We start from the raw sequence: 14,498 nt of genomic DNA, 5'->3' as shown, positions 1-14,498 counted from the left end.
TGCAAAAATAGTTTGACAGTTTTTCAATATGTTACAGAGAGTTACCATATGACCCAGAAATTCCACCCCTTGGCATATACCCATGAGAGTGGAGAACGTATGTCCACATAAAGCCTTACATATTATTTTTCACAGCAGCATTTTTATAATAGCCAAAAAGTGGAAGCAATCCAAATGTTCATCATCTGATGAATGGATAAACAAAATATAATATATTCATATAATGGAACATTATTCAGCCATAAAAAGGAATGAAGTGCTGATAATGGGCTACAACATGGATGAAACTTGAAAATACTATGCCAAGGGGAGATCCCTGGATGGCACAGCGGTTTGGCGCCTGCCTTTGGCCCAGGGCGCGGTCCTGGAGACCCGGGATCGAGTTCCAAGTCGGGCTCCCGGCATGGAGCCTGCTTCTCCCTCTGCCTATGTCTCTGCCTCTCTCTCTCTCTGTGTGACTATCATAAATAAAAAAAAAGAAAAAAGAAAAAAAAATACTATGCCAAGTAAAAAAAAAAAAAAAAAAGGCGAGCAATGACCACACATTATATATGATTCTATTTATATAAATGTCCAGAATAGGCAGATCTATAGAGATGTAAAATAGATTAGTAGCTTCTAGAGGTCCCGGGGAGGATTGCTAATAGGTGAAGAAGTTTTTGAGATGATAAAAATGTTATAAAATTATATAGTGGAGATGGTTACACAACTCTGTGAATATAGTAAAAACAAACCGTATACCTTAAAAGGGCGAATTTTATGTTATGTGAATTATTTCTCAATAGTGCTCTTATAAAAGGTATTTTTTTTTGTGCTGGAAACTCTTCTGAGTGCTAGGAATAATGTAGTGAAGACATCAAAAACCCTGCTCTCAAAATACATGTATCTGCTGAGTCTAAGTTTGTGCCCCTAACAGACTGCACATAGGTTGTGGTCCTACCACTTTTTGCAATGGAAAAATTTGGCAGAATAATATCCCCCTCCCCCATAGTAATTTTCACTTTACCCTTGTCTGTATCTTTTTCCACCAAGAATATATAAAAAAGAAACTGTCAAGGAAGTAAAAGAGGAGAATGAACTGTCACAGTCTACAAGAATTGCGAGAAGGTAAGAATGAACAAAATTACCAGATGTTTCAGAAAGGTCAAGAAACATATCCCTTGGATTTGGCATTTAGGAGGTCTATGGAAATCTCTAGTACAGTTTCAGTGGAATGGTGAGAAGAGAGGCATTTTGTAATTGTTGCACATAGCACAGTGCCTGATATGTAGTAGTTGCTAAAGGTAATATTTGTTCAATTGAGAATAAGTGTGTTGTGAGAAAATAAAGACTGTGCTTACCTAAAGAAGGGAAAACGGATAAAGGGGAGAATTTGAGGGAATATGAGTTAAAGGAGTTTATTTCTAGTACAAGAGAAATTGATTTAGTCTGAGAACACGTTGTTAGTAGAGAACAGAAGTTGGTATGTAGTAAAAGAGAAAAGGTAATAAGTCTGGAATAGGTGAGAGGCTTCCTCTCAGATTAAATTAGGGTTTTGTAGATACAGGTGTATGTGCAGAGAAGGGTAAGAGTTTAGGGAAATAATATCCGATGGCTTCAAGTTTATTAATCAGGAAGTGAAATCGTCTGCAAAAAGTAAGGGTGAATAGTAGGGAACCAAAAAGGGGGCTTGAAAAGAGCAGCGAAGATTTGGAAACAGACGAAAAGAATGGAAATATAAATATGCCAAGCACAAGTAGAAGGATTGCCAGGGCATATTAGAACTCAATTTAAGAATAATTCAGATTATAAGTAATACTTAATATTTTTTTCTTTTTCTTTTTCTTTTTTTTTTTAAAGATTTTATTTATTTATTCATGTGGGACACAGAGAGATAGGCAGAGACACAGGCAGAGGGAGAAGCAGGCTCCCCATGGGGAGCCAGCTGCAGGACTCGATCCCAGGACCCCGGGGAATCAAACCCCGAGCCAAAGGCAGATGCTCAACCAGTATTTTCTTTCTTTCTTTCTTTTTCTTTCTTTCTTTCTTTCTTTCTTTCTTTCTTTCTTTCTTTCTTTCTTTCTTTCTTCTTTCTTTCTTCTTTTTCTTTCTTTCTTTCTTTTTCTTCTTTCTTTCTTTCTTTCTTTCTTCTTTCTTTCTTTCTTTTTTAAAGATGTTATTTATTTATTCATGAGAGACTGAGAGAGAGAGAGAGAGAGAGAGGCAGAGATGTAGGCAGAGGGAGACATAGGCTCCATGCAGGGAGCCTGATGTGGGACTCGATCCCGGGACTGCAGGATCAGGCCCTGAGCCAAAGGCACACGCTCAACCACTGAGCCACCCAGGCATCCCGTATTTTTTTTCTTTAATGAAATTGTGAAACATAACTTGTGTTATCTCAGATATCATCTTTGTCCTCCTGAGCCACCTAAGACATGGATGAGCCTGACTTTCCATCATTATCCTCTGGATGGTAGCTGTTCAAAATTAAGATGTATATGTATTCCCTGAAGTCTTGTGATCTTGTAATCTTTTCTGGTTTGGAGCTCCTACTTCCGTTTACTTAGTCTATTTATAGTTCATGCACCTTTCTGCTCATGTTGCCTTTTTCTGTCATGTTAACCCAGTTGTGAATTTTGGTCTTCATCCCAATGGCCACTGAAAACTCACAGAGGCCGAGATACTCACATAGGCAGAGCTGCCTTTGCTGAAGGTGGTAATATGCAGAGATTCTTATATCACAGTAACAAAAAACAACTCAACCTGATGTCAGCCTCCTGTACTTTTCTTATTCTTCTTACTTTTCTGTCCTCTATTCTAGGGAAGAAAACCTCAGTTCCTCCCACTCCTAAATGAAGAGTCATTTAGCTCAGTATCTCCTACTGCCAAAGTCAGATTGAGATACATCTTGGCCTATGCAAAGCCAATAAAATGCTCAACTAAACAAATGGGCCTTTTTTAGAAATCTTTTTGCGTCGCTTACATAAGTCTCTGGCCAATGTCATTTTTTTATTCTTCTTTTTTCAGAATTTATCATTAAAAATGTTGTTTTCCTTGTAAAAGATAAGGCCACTAGGCAAAATAATTCTTATCTGAACTAAAGAGAAACTTAGATGCTGCCCCTCACTCTTGTACCAAAAAGAATTCCAGCGAGAGGCAGGTCACATAGTTTTTTTATACTCCTAAGTTTTAAAAACTCTTCAGTTTAACTCTTTTTTGGGGGGAGGGGGAGCATAGAGGAAGAGAGAGAATCTTAAGCAGGCTCTAGCCCCAGTGAGGGGCTCTCTGCAGGACTCCTTGGGGCTCTTTGCCTGCCATGATATGGGGCACCACCTGGGGCTGGATCTCACAACCCTGAGATGACCTAAGTCAAAATCAAGACACCTACTCAACTGAGCCACCCAGGCGCCCCATTTTTGTATAGCTCTTACTGTGTATAAAACATTCCAAGTGTTCAAAACAGACCATGTTTTTCATTAAGGCACCAAAGTCACATACTTTCTTCAGTATTTTAATAAACTGTGATATCATTGATGAGGTCTCTTATCAAGCATCATGGTACAATCATCATATATAAAAATTCCTATGTCAGGTTTTTTACCAAGAGGAAAAAAAAATAAAAATTTACTTTGTTAATAGCTAGACCTCATTTTTCTTAGTTTAGCAGAGCTTTCCTCTGAAATAGCCAACAAGGTCCCATCTCTCTTCCTGAGGGTGGTTTGTTGAGCTCTGTGTGGAGAATCACGAAGACAGGGTTTATGTCATTAGACCCACCACTAGCTGTTGATGTCAGCCAAGTGCAATGACTGAGCCTAATTGTTCATTAATTGCTCCCTTACAGAGAGAATAAAGAAGAAAAAGGGACTGTTTGAGAACAGTTGAGAAATGTAAAGAAAAATCTTCCTTATTAGACATGCAAGCAGTGAAATGGCCCAATGAGTTCAAGATAATGCTCTATCTTGAGGGGTGTTTTTTTTTTTCTTGAGGGGTTTTGAAGGGACCAATCAGTGCTAAGGAAGGTGACAAGAATATAATCACATGCTGTCCTCACCAGCGAGATGGTACCTAACATACCAAGAAGAATAAAGAGGAATTTAACAGGAGGATGAGAAGGAGCCTGTTATTTGAGCAAACCAATGTCCTTATTTCTAAGGAAAACACCCTCCCAGGATAAACACAGCAGGCTTTTCAGATTCAGAATGGTTCAGCTGTTACATTAATGCAATTGTAGCTTAATGAGAAGGATTTCATGCTGTGACTACAAAATGTGACTGGAAATCATTACAATAGCATTAATAACAGTAAGATAATAAAATGTCCAGGGCATGGATAGTCTTTTAAAAAGTCATTACTAACAGCAGTAACTCACTGCTGTAATATGGCATTATAAGGAAGAGAGAACATAGGGAGGTCACCAGCTAGCTGAGCAACAGAAACCTAGATGGAGGAGTCCCTGGGTTTCGTGGAGAAAGGGGAGGAAATTGGCGAGAATACCAGAAGATGAAGAAAACTGGAAAGACTGTTGGCTAGGCAGGCTAGACCCCAGTGGTCACATGTATAAGAACATCTTAGCTGATACTCTGTGTGTTATTCTGACTCTGGTGTTGTATTTCTTTTTGGACATTAAAAAATTGTAAAATCAATAATCAGATTTTTTTCTAGGGACTTCTGAAGAGTTAGAGAAACCTTCAGAAATAGAAGACTGGAATTGGGAACTTAAAACAAAACAACAAAATGGACAGAATATTGATTGGGCTGGAGACGTGTGCAAGCCATTATTCACTATTGAACCGTGGATAGTAATAATAGTAACCATCATTTATTGAGTACTTGTTCTATACCACGTACTGTATTATGTACTTTACAAATAGAACCTCATTTAATTTACATAATAAGCAACATGACTGTTCTCTCATGTTTACGAATGAAGGAAATGGAGGTCAGTTAGATGCAGTCTAAAGACTAGAATCTGTGACATAAAATGGGGAGCCCCAAGCAGGCATACGTGTAAGGAAAAACTTAGTAAACTCTGAGACCAGGGATGACGAGATGGTGATATCTACTTTGTGCTTTACAGCAGTGATTCATACTCGGGCCAGACTTGGGATATTGGTGGAGAAATAATTATCAGAATCTTGTCCTCACCTTGCTACCTTTTCAAGCACTACTCACCAGTTGCTGATATTACTATGCTAAACAAATGAAAAGAATCTCAAATCTCATGGAGCGTACATTGGAATATGGGAGACAGACCATAAATAAGTAAAGATTAAAGTAATTTCAGATAGTGATATTGCTATGGAGAAAATGTGAAGATGAAATTTAATTAGGGTGGTTTGCCTGTGGAGGCAAATTAGAGCTTATTCTCAAATAATGTGAATAGGTCAGCCATCCAAAACTCTGGTAGGAAAGCATTCCAGATAAACAAAGTAAATATTTGGGAAATGATCTGATTGTTAAATATGGATGTCTTAGACTATTTAAAATTGCCAGTATTTTGTTAAATAAAAAGAGCTTCAGTTTGTCTTAATGTTTCCCCAAGCTCTTTCACCATTTAGATACTCAGTGGTCCCCTCTGTTTCTAAGATCCCACTATAAATACGGTTGGTGGCCTCTTGTATGGAGGCCTCTTGTGGCCTTTTCAGCTTCTGTCCCAGCATCTAAAGGAGAAAGGCATTTTTCTAGCTGTAGTAATTGTTTATAAAGACATCTGCACTGAGGGATCCCTGGGTGGCGCAGCGGTTTGGCGCCTGCCTTTGGCCCAGGGCGCGATCCTAGAGACGCGGGATCGAATCCCACGTCAGGCATCCTGGTGCATGGAGCCTGCTTCTCCCTCTGCCTGTGTCTCTGCCTCTCTCTGTGTGTGACTATCATAAATAAATAAAAAAAAAATTTAAAAAAAATAAAAAAAAATTAAAAAAAAAAAAAAAGGGGGATCCCTGGGTGGCGCAGCGGTTTGGCGCCTGCCTTTGGCCCAGGGCGCGATCCTGGAGACCCGGGATCGAGTCCCACATCGGGCTTCCGGTGCAGGGAGCCTGCTTCTCCCTCTGCCTGTGTCTCTGCCTCTCTCTAGTCTTTGACTATCATAATAAATAAAAATAAAAAAAAATAAAATAAAAAAAAATTAAAAAAAAAATTTTAAGACATCTGCACTGATTCCTCCCATCTGTGTACGAATGTTTCTTTACAGCAGTGACTGACTTACTCCTCTCGAGAGAGAAAAGTCTTTCTCCGTAACCTTGAACCTGGCTGGCCTTGTGATATGCTTTGCCAATAGAATGCAGTTGAAGTGATATTGTTGGGCTTGTGAGTCGTAGCCTTCAAGATCTTCTGGTCTCATCCTCTTGGGACACGGCCATCCATCTAAAAAACATCCCAGCAAGCTTGCTCCTCAAGCGTAAGAGACCACACGGAGAAAGTGGCCCATCCAAAGCATCACCAACTACCAGACTTTTGAGCAAGGCCAGCTTTGATCACGCGTCTCCAATGGCCTCACCACACCAGCGACCGACCATCAGCAGAATGAGCGATCAGCAGAAGAACCACCCCACAGAACCCACCTCAAATTTCTGAGCCACAGAATTATGAGCAAATAAAATGGTCGTCATTTGAGCCATTCAGTTTGTTGTGCAGCAATAGATCATTAGGAAACTAGCGAGGCTCCAGATTTTTCTTCTAGGCTTCATGTCATCTTGCTCTGACCTGAGTTGCTGGCTGAATGTTCCTTCAAGAGATCTCTTGAAAGGTGCCAGAAAACATTGTACTAAGCTTTCAGGCCTTTTTTAAGTTACATCAATTCAAAATAATTCAAATTATTTTAAGTATGTTTACCAGCAGAAAGATGAATTCTACTTTTTTGGTACTCTTCACTTATTCTGAACTAACAGACATATGACACTGCTAAACCTGAACAGATGGATTCAGAGTCCTTTCTCACTGTTCCAAACTTTTGTTTTCTTTCAGCACATGCTCTCAATTCCCCGTCTAGGAAATTTTTATAAATTGTGCCACTCACCAAGTATAGGTATGTAGTGTCCTGAGCACTAGCATCTTGACTACTAATCGTCTGTTGATTCCTGGTGTGTCAAGTACCTACCATTACTAATCAAGGGAGCAATTTTGATTTGGGATGTTATAAAGATATAATTGAGAACAATGGAGCTCACATTAATGAAGGAATCGAGCATAGTCCTACATACTATGCAGTTCTGGCCTTAATTACTGCTTCCACCCCACTAAGATTTGGACGGATATGAAAACACTGGTTATGACACGTCTTTATGCTTTTCCAGGGTTATGGCTGCATTTATTCCTTTTTGCTCCTGAACAGATGCAGGCTGAATAATTCTTCAATTATAGAAGGATGCCTGCTGCCCACCCCCACCTGCATTTAGGCACCTTCTTTTCTGTCGTTGTTACCATGGTAGTTTTATAAGAATCTATGAAGTTTGATGAGTAGTCAGTTTCTGACATGAGTGTTTACTGAAAACCCTTCCTCTGCTACTCATAATTCCACCATTCTACAGTTACTTTGTGTATCATCTAATCAATATCCCTTTTCTACTTTCCCATCAGCATCAACTGTGGTGAACATTATCCATTTGCTGACCCACTGGGGTTTGTTTCTCTGGTTTATCTGGAGTATACTAGTCTCTCAAATAATAGACTTATCATGTAAATACCTCAGCCAGTTCCATTTTTAACTCTAGCTTTTCTGCAGGGTGTCACATCCCTTTTAGACCACCCTCTTTCTGTTCCTAAGCATATGTTCCCTTTTATTTTTTTATTTATTTTATTTTTTCTTTTTTTTCTTTTTTTTTTAATTTTAAGAGAGAGACAGACAGAGAGAGAGACAGAGACAGGCAGAGGGAGAAGCAGGCTCTATGCAGGGAGCCCTACATGGGACTTGAACCCGGGTATCCAGGATCATACCCTGGGCCGAAGGCAGCATTAAACCGCCAAGCCACCTGAGCTGCCCGCATATGTTCCCTTTTAGACGAGGCACTCAACTTCCTGCTTCTTGTTTGAAAAACAGTTCTCAGTGTCGAGTAGAAACAAACGATATTTCTTGAACTCAACCGGTTGTTGAAATTACGTCCTGGTCATTCACTGCATTACATATCCAGCTCTGCACACTTACCCAATATTCTTCTTAGTGATTAACACTCACATCTTCTCCAGAGTTAATGATTTTCTATGTTCTTTAATTATAGTAGTATAGTACATGGGACTTTAAACATTTTAAGGTGAAACACAAATAAATTCCATTCATGCTTTTTTTCCAAAGGGGTAGCAGATTTAAAATCAGCAAAATTTTATGTATGTATAAATCTACAAAACTGCATCTCAGAAATCTTTTCCTGTGATTCTATATTATCAGTATCTAAATGTGAAAAGTTAAGAGTAGAATAAGCTGGAAATATTTGTAGGATGCTAGCTCTAAATTTTGAGAGACTCAGATGGGCATGAAGACACTGGTTACCATTTACGAGGTCTTCCCTTAGTAAAACAAAATGTAAAATCCTAAGACCACATTCCAAATTTATAGGTGTGAATTGGCTAAGTTAATATTTTTTCTTATATTTTTTGAATGACATAAGTCCTGCATGAGTATATTGTCACTGTGAAAAATTAATATTATGCAAAAATATGTGGAATAAGAACTTAAGCATCTTGCATCTTTATTTGAGTTCCTCCAAAAACCAACTCCGAGAAAACGACTTGAGTTTGGTATAATGTGAAAACTCCTGTTTTCCTCCTCTACTCACTGCTCACTGAATAAGTTCCAAGTGTGCGTGTGGTTTTCCCATGCTAAGCAAGTCTCCAGTTCTTTGTGGACACAAGATGGGTATCCTACAATTCAATTCAATTCAATTCTGACACTACTTGGAGACGGCATCAGATCCCACAAGTTGAGGGCTCGATCTTAAAAGACTGCTGCGACATTTCAGATGTCAATCACAAGTTCAGGTTGTCACCTGGGCTTCTGACTGACTGGGTATAAATCAGAGGTTCCCACAATCCCCTCAATCAGATTTGATCATCTACTAGAATCGCTGACAGAACTCAAGAAAACAGTGTATTTACTACATTACCAGTTCATTACGAAGGATACAACTCAGGAGCAAGCAGATGGAAGAGCTGCATGGGGCAAGGTGCTGGGGAAAGGGTGTGGAGCTTCCATGCCCTTGCAAGACATACGACCGTCCCAGCATTTCCATGTGTTTACCAACCCAGAAGCTCTCTGAAGCTGGTCCCCTAGGGATTTCATGGAGGCTTCATTATATATGCACGATTGATTAAATCATATGCTATTGGTTATTAATTCAACTTCCAGTCCCTGGCTTCTCCCCAGAGGTTGAAAGGTGAGACCGAAAGTTCTAATCTTCTGGCCATATGGTTGGCTCCTCTGGAAACTAACTACCCCTATCCTGTGGTCATTTAGGAGCTTTCCAAAAATCACCTAATATAAACTCAAGTGTGGTTAAAAGGGGCCTGTTATGAATAATAAATGACACCTTTATCTCCCTTAGCTTCTCCTTAGGAAGGTCCAAGGATTTAGGACTTTGTGCTAGGAATAAGTATAAAATACCAAATATATATTTCTTTATAAAGCACCATATCACAATAGGTTTTTTAATGGGGGGGGGGCAAAGAGTGAAAAATTGACAAGGCTTGAGCCCTGTGTCCTTGCTATTGATATATTACTATCCTATACATACTTTAGTATGCTCTTGAAAAATCCAAATATAAATTTTTCCTAATAATGTGACTTTTTCTTTATTCCTTGCCCTAATCAAAACCAAATTTCAAATAAATCTTTATACGATAATCTGAGTTGTTTTTTTTTTTTTTTTTTTTTAAGATTTTACTTATTTATTCATGAGAGACACACAGAAAAAGAGAGGCAGAGACATAGGCAGAGAGAGAAGCAGGCTCCATGCGACATAGCATTCATTCAGAGAGAAGCAGGCTCCATGCGACATGGCATTCATTCCTGGGACCCCAGGATCAGGCCCTGGGGCAAAGGCAGGAAGGAGCGCAACTGCTAAACCACCCAGGCATCCTGGTAATCTGAGTTTCTGAATGTAAGTAGTAATGCAGCATTGTCATCAAGAGGTTTGAAACCAGACAGATCTGGATTTGAGTCCTGACTCTACCAATTATTAGATGTGTGACTGTATGAAAATTATTCAACCTCTTTGAGGTTTAGTTTTCTCCTTATAAAACACTACTAATAACATCTACCTAATGGAGTTGTCAAGATTAAGGAAGGAGCTCTTAATGGTTAGTGCAAATTATTATTTCTATTGCCACAGTTCTTATTTTCCTAGGCATTATTTGATACCCTATTGTTTATGTTCAATATTTTAATTTGAGTGGATTCATTAAAATATAAAATATAAAATTTTAAAATATAAAATCTTAGGAAAACAGTGAACTCTGATATTGATTCTATAACACTATCTACTTCCTATATGTTATCTATAACACTATGTTCCTTCTAAAATTCTAATCAGGACAGCCCCGGTGGCTCGGCAGTTTAGCGCTGCCTTCAGCCCAGGGTGTGATCCTGGGGACCTGGGATGGAGTCCCACGTCGGGCTCCCTGCATGGGGACTGCTTCTACCTCTGCCTCTGCCTGTGTCTCTGCTTCTCTCTCTCTCTGTTTCTTTCATGAATAGATAAAATAAAAATCTTAAATAAAATAAATAAATAAAATTCTAATCAGAATCTCAATGGTTCCAAGCCTTTTTATTAAGGCTTTTTACCCTTAACTATAGAAAAGATATGACTATTGATATCAGTTGGAGTTTACACATTAAGAAGTCAGGTTATTTTTATTTTTTTCAATGGCATGGGTCACAAGAGAATATTCCTTTCAAAATACAGAGTTGAAAAATAAAAGATAAATAATAAGTCAGGCTGTGTGAGCATAAGTTGGAAATATATTGATTTATGCTGTAAGACATACATGAATTATAGCATCAAAATAAATGACTCAAAGTATTATTTTGCTATAATTTCAGGCCATACTCCATTACTTGCAGTTTCTTGGCCATACCATGAAGTTTTATATCTCTGTATCTTAGCACATTGTGTTTTCATCTTACTAGAATTCCCTTTTCTCTACCACTTTTGTCTATCTAGTGGACTCTTCCCAGGATCTAATACAGTGCATGTGTGCTTTCCTCATGCAGATCATACTGGTAAAGATCACTTTCATCAGATCCAGATAAATTACTATGCTTTTTAGTAAAGCCCTGTCTCTTCTAGGAACTTATTACTTACCTCTGTTCTTATACTTATTGTGTTATATTATTATATTATTACTTTGGTCTGTCTCTGTCCCTTACATTACTGTGAGCCTGGACTACCCATCGCATATTTGGCATCTAAAGGTGAGTTATAAATGTGTGTTCAATTAATGGACACATACATTGCACTGTCATGGACTTTGACTTATCTAACCCCTAAACATCTGAACTATTCAGCTATCCATTTATTTCATACATTTATTTATCTATCCCAGCCACTCATTCCATCCATCTATCCCCTCCATCCCATCTATCCATCTGTTATCCACTCCATTAGCCTATCCATCCACTCCATCTGTCCCATTCATCCATCCATATATCCAGAAAACACTTAATATGTGATTTTTAACACTGTGATTGGCATTAGGGATAAAAAATGAGAAATATATACCTTCTGGTTTTAAGGTATTCATAAAGGGGGAAACGGAACAAGCTAAAAAATAAATCACTTTTCTATTTTTTGTAGTGGTTAAAGTAAGAAGTTAAAGTAATAATGGCACTATTCTTTGTTAACTGCAAATTTTTATTTTCCAAAAATACAATAAATACTTGTTTACAAGTGAAGTGGGATTTACTTTTTTCCTTGAATTGAACAATTTTATGGCATAAGAGATAATATTAATGTTCTGGAAAAAATATAGATCTGCTTTTTCCATAGTGCAGTAGACTTTTAAAGCAATAGTAGATAATGTGGTGTCTTCTGGTACAATGATTTTTTTAAAAAAGATTTTATTTATTTATTCATGAGAGACACAGAGAGAGAGAGGCAGAGACACAGGCAGAGGGAGAAGCAGGCTCCATGCAGGGAGCCCAATTTGGGACTCAATCCCGGGGCTCCAGGATCACGCCCCGGGCCAAAGGCAGGAGCTAAACTGCTGAGCTACCCAGGCGTCTCTGATACAATGGTTTTTATGATTTTTTAATCTCAATTATTACATAGAGATTCACTTTGTGTAAATGATAAAGCAAAATGCATGAGCATATATTTTTAATAATTTTTAAAATTTTAAATTCAATTAATTAACATATAATGTATCATTTGTTTCAGAGGATGAGTTCAGTGATTCATCAGTCATATAATCCCCAGTGCTTGTATCCACATATTTTAATGTTTATGGTTTTTAAAATATTTTTTTTCAGCCAGAAATAGATGACTGTGGAGGCTGAGAAAAATTAAGGCCATCCCACCTAAAGTTTAACATTAGCACAAGTACAGCCATCTTAGGCCCCTGTGAATAAGAACTGAACTTTCTGGGAAAAACTGTAGAATGTCCTCAATGTCCTCGGCAGGTAATCCCATATCAGAAAGACAACAGAGCCCACACCTGTGGTAGAAAGTTCCATATTAGAATGAGAACAGAGCTCAATGCCCTTGAAAGCCCCATATCAAAATGTAAACGAACTTGTGAAATTCCTCCACCCCTTCTGAAAATCCCCTAGACCAGCCTATAAAAAAACCAGCTGTAACCCACTTCGGGGTCCAAGTCCCTGCTCTGCTGTGTCGGGTATACTTGGACCCAAGCTCGAGCTTGCTAATAAACCCTCGTGCACTTGCATTGGTGTCGGCTCCTTGGTGGTTTCTCAGATTTGCAATCTTGGGCACAACAATGACTATTCCATTTTAGGAAATAAAATTAAGAAATAAAATTTTATTCTATTTTATTTTTTCAATTTTTTAAATAAGAAATAAAATTTTAATCTTAGATCAAAACAAGATTTTTAAATATATCGCACAGGTGTAATCGGTAGAACAGAGAAGAAAGGCCAGTCTCCTTTCATATGTCGGTAAAAGGATGAGGCCTTAGCTTTCTTACCACATTGGCCATATGAAGCCAGCAAGTGGATGGGAGCCCAGGAGAGCATACTGAGCATGAACATTGACCTTTCACATGGTGTCCCTACCTACAGTAAAATTCAGCTCTATCCTCAAAAAAGGTTCTGATTGATAAGATGAATAACTCCTCATCCCAGGGTCAGTGTAAGACTGGAAGTACTCAAGTGTGTTCTCAAGACTCACAGTGCTCCCATCTCAACCTTGAGCAGAATTCTGTCTTCCCTATGTCCTGAGGTGAGAACATAAGGAGAGGATAAATGTGTGCAATTTGCAAAATGTTATTTTATTTGTGGATAAAATTATTGCTATGATTTAGGGAACTTGGAGGCTAAACAAAGAAAGTGAAATAAGATTTTTCAAGCTTATTACACTATATTTTTATAGTTTAAATCAGATTATATTGTTCAACATTAAAAGTAAACATATTTGTATTCTGTTTAACCTCTGCTGGGTTTAGACAGATGTTCTCATTGAGTGTCTTTTGCTAATAAGTAAATTGCATCTAGTACTACAATTAGCTTTTTGTTTCCTCTAATATGATGTGCATGTACTTTAATGAAATTTATAAAAAATTACGTGTTTCAAGACTAAAAATGGCAAAAGATTTAATCATTGTTGTATCATTAAATAAATCTCAATGGAAGAGAGAACAATTTAAGTCTAAGCAAATATGCCTCTAGTTTTACTGAGTTAGGGACAAATGGGGGTAGGCAGGGCTAGGTAGGGAACCATGGAGGCAGGCTCACAAAAATCCCCAGAATGCTGAGGTGTAAGGAAACCAGAGATTAGGGAACAAGCCAGAGCACCCTGCCCTGAGGTGTGGGCGGGGAGGATGTCTTGTTATAACAGCTACCTGTAACCAAACAAAAAAAATCATCAGACTCTAAAAAGGAAGTAAGCCACTAAAGATGTTATCACTAGTCCTTATTCAATGGTGATGTCAATGGACTGTTAAAAGGATTTAGGTTCCCTGATTAGGGTCTCAGTAAAAGACCAACCCTACAAGCTCTCAGCGACTACCCTGTCGGGACCCCTCTGGCTCCTGAGAACCTTCTCTGTATCTTTACTTAATTAACTTCTATCCCTTTACCCCCTGTCCTGTGTCTGCAAGATTCATTCATCGACTCCGTGAGATAAGAACCAAGCCCTCTCCTATGATTACTACCAAAATTTATCTAAAACCAACATGCAATGTCTTATTTTAGTTTTTTAAAATTATATTTTGAAAGACTTTATATTTCCCCTGGTTTTTTTTGCCACCTATTTTCATCAACTGGAATAGATTTGATAAATGAGTTTATTTCTGCCATTTTGGGGTACATAAAAATTCAAGCCTGCTATAAATATGTATTTGTAAAAAACAAAAAA

General features: G+C 38.2%; 1 long non-coding RNA gene across 1 annotated transcript; it reads left to right on the top strand.

Annotated features, from left to right (window-relative positions):
- Positions 1-1,032: 1,032 nt before the first annotated feature.
- Positions 1,033-9,811, top strand: LOC140595922 (uncharacterized). Its single transcript, XR_011997887.1, has 2 exons — positions 1,033-1,107; positions 6,170-9,811. It is a non-coding gene; the product is annotated as an uncharacterized lncRNA (long non-coding RNA).
- Positions 9,812-14,498: the final 4,687 nt, after the last annotated feature.

This window comes from Vulpes vulpes, chromosome 16 (assembly GCF_048418805.1).
Source record: "Vulpes vulpes isolate BD-2025 chromosome 16, VulVul3, whole genome shotgun sequence".
NCBI classification, from domain to species: domain Eukaryota; kingdom Metazoa; phylum Chordata; class Mammalia; order Carnivora; family Canidae; genus Vulpes; species Vulpes vulpes.
Note: the sequence above shows the minus strand (reverse complement) of the source record. Positions and strands in the feature narration are given on the sequence as shown.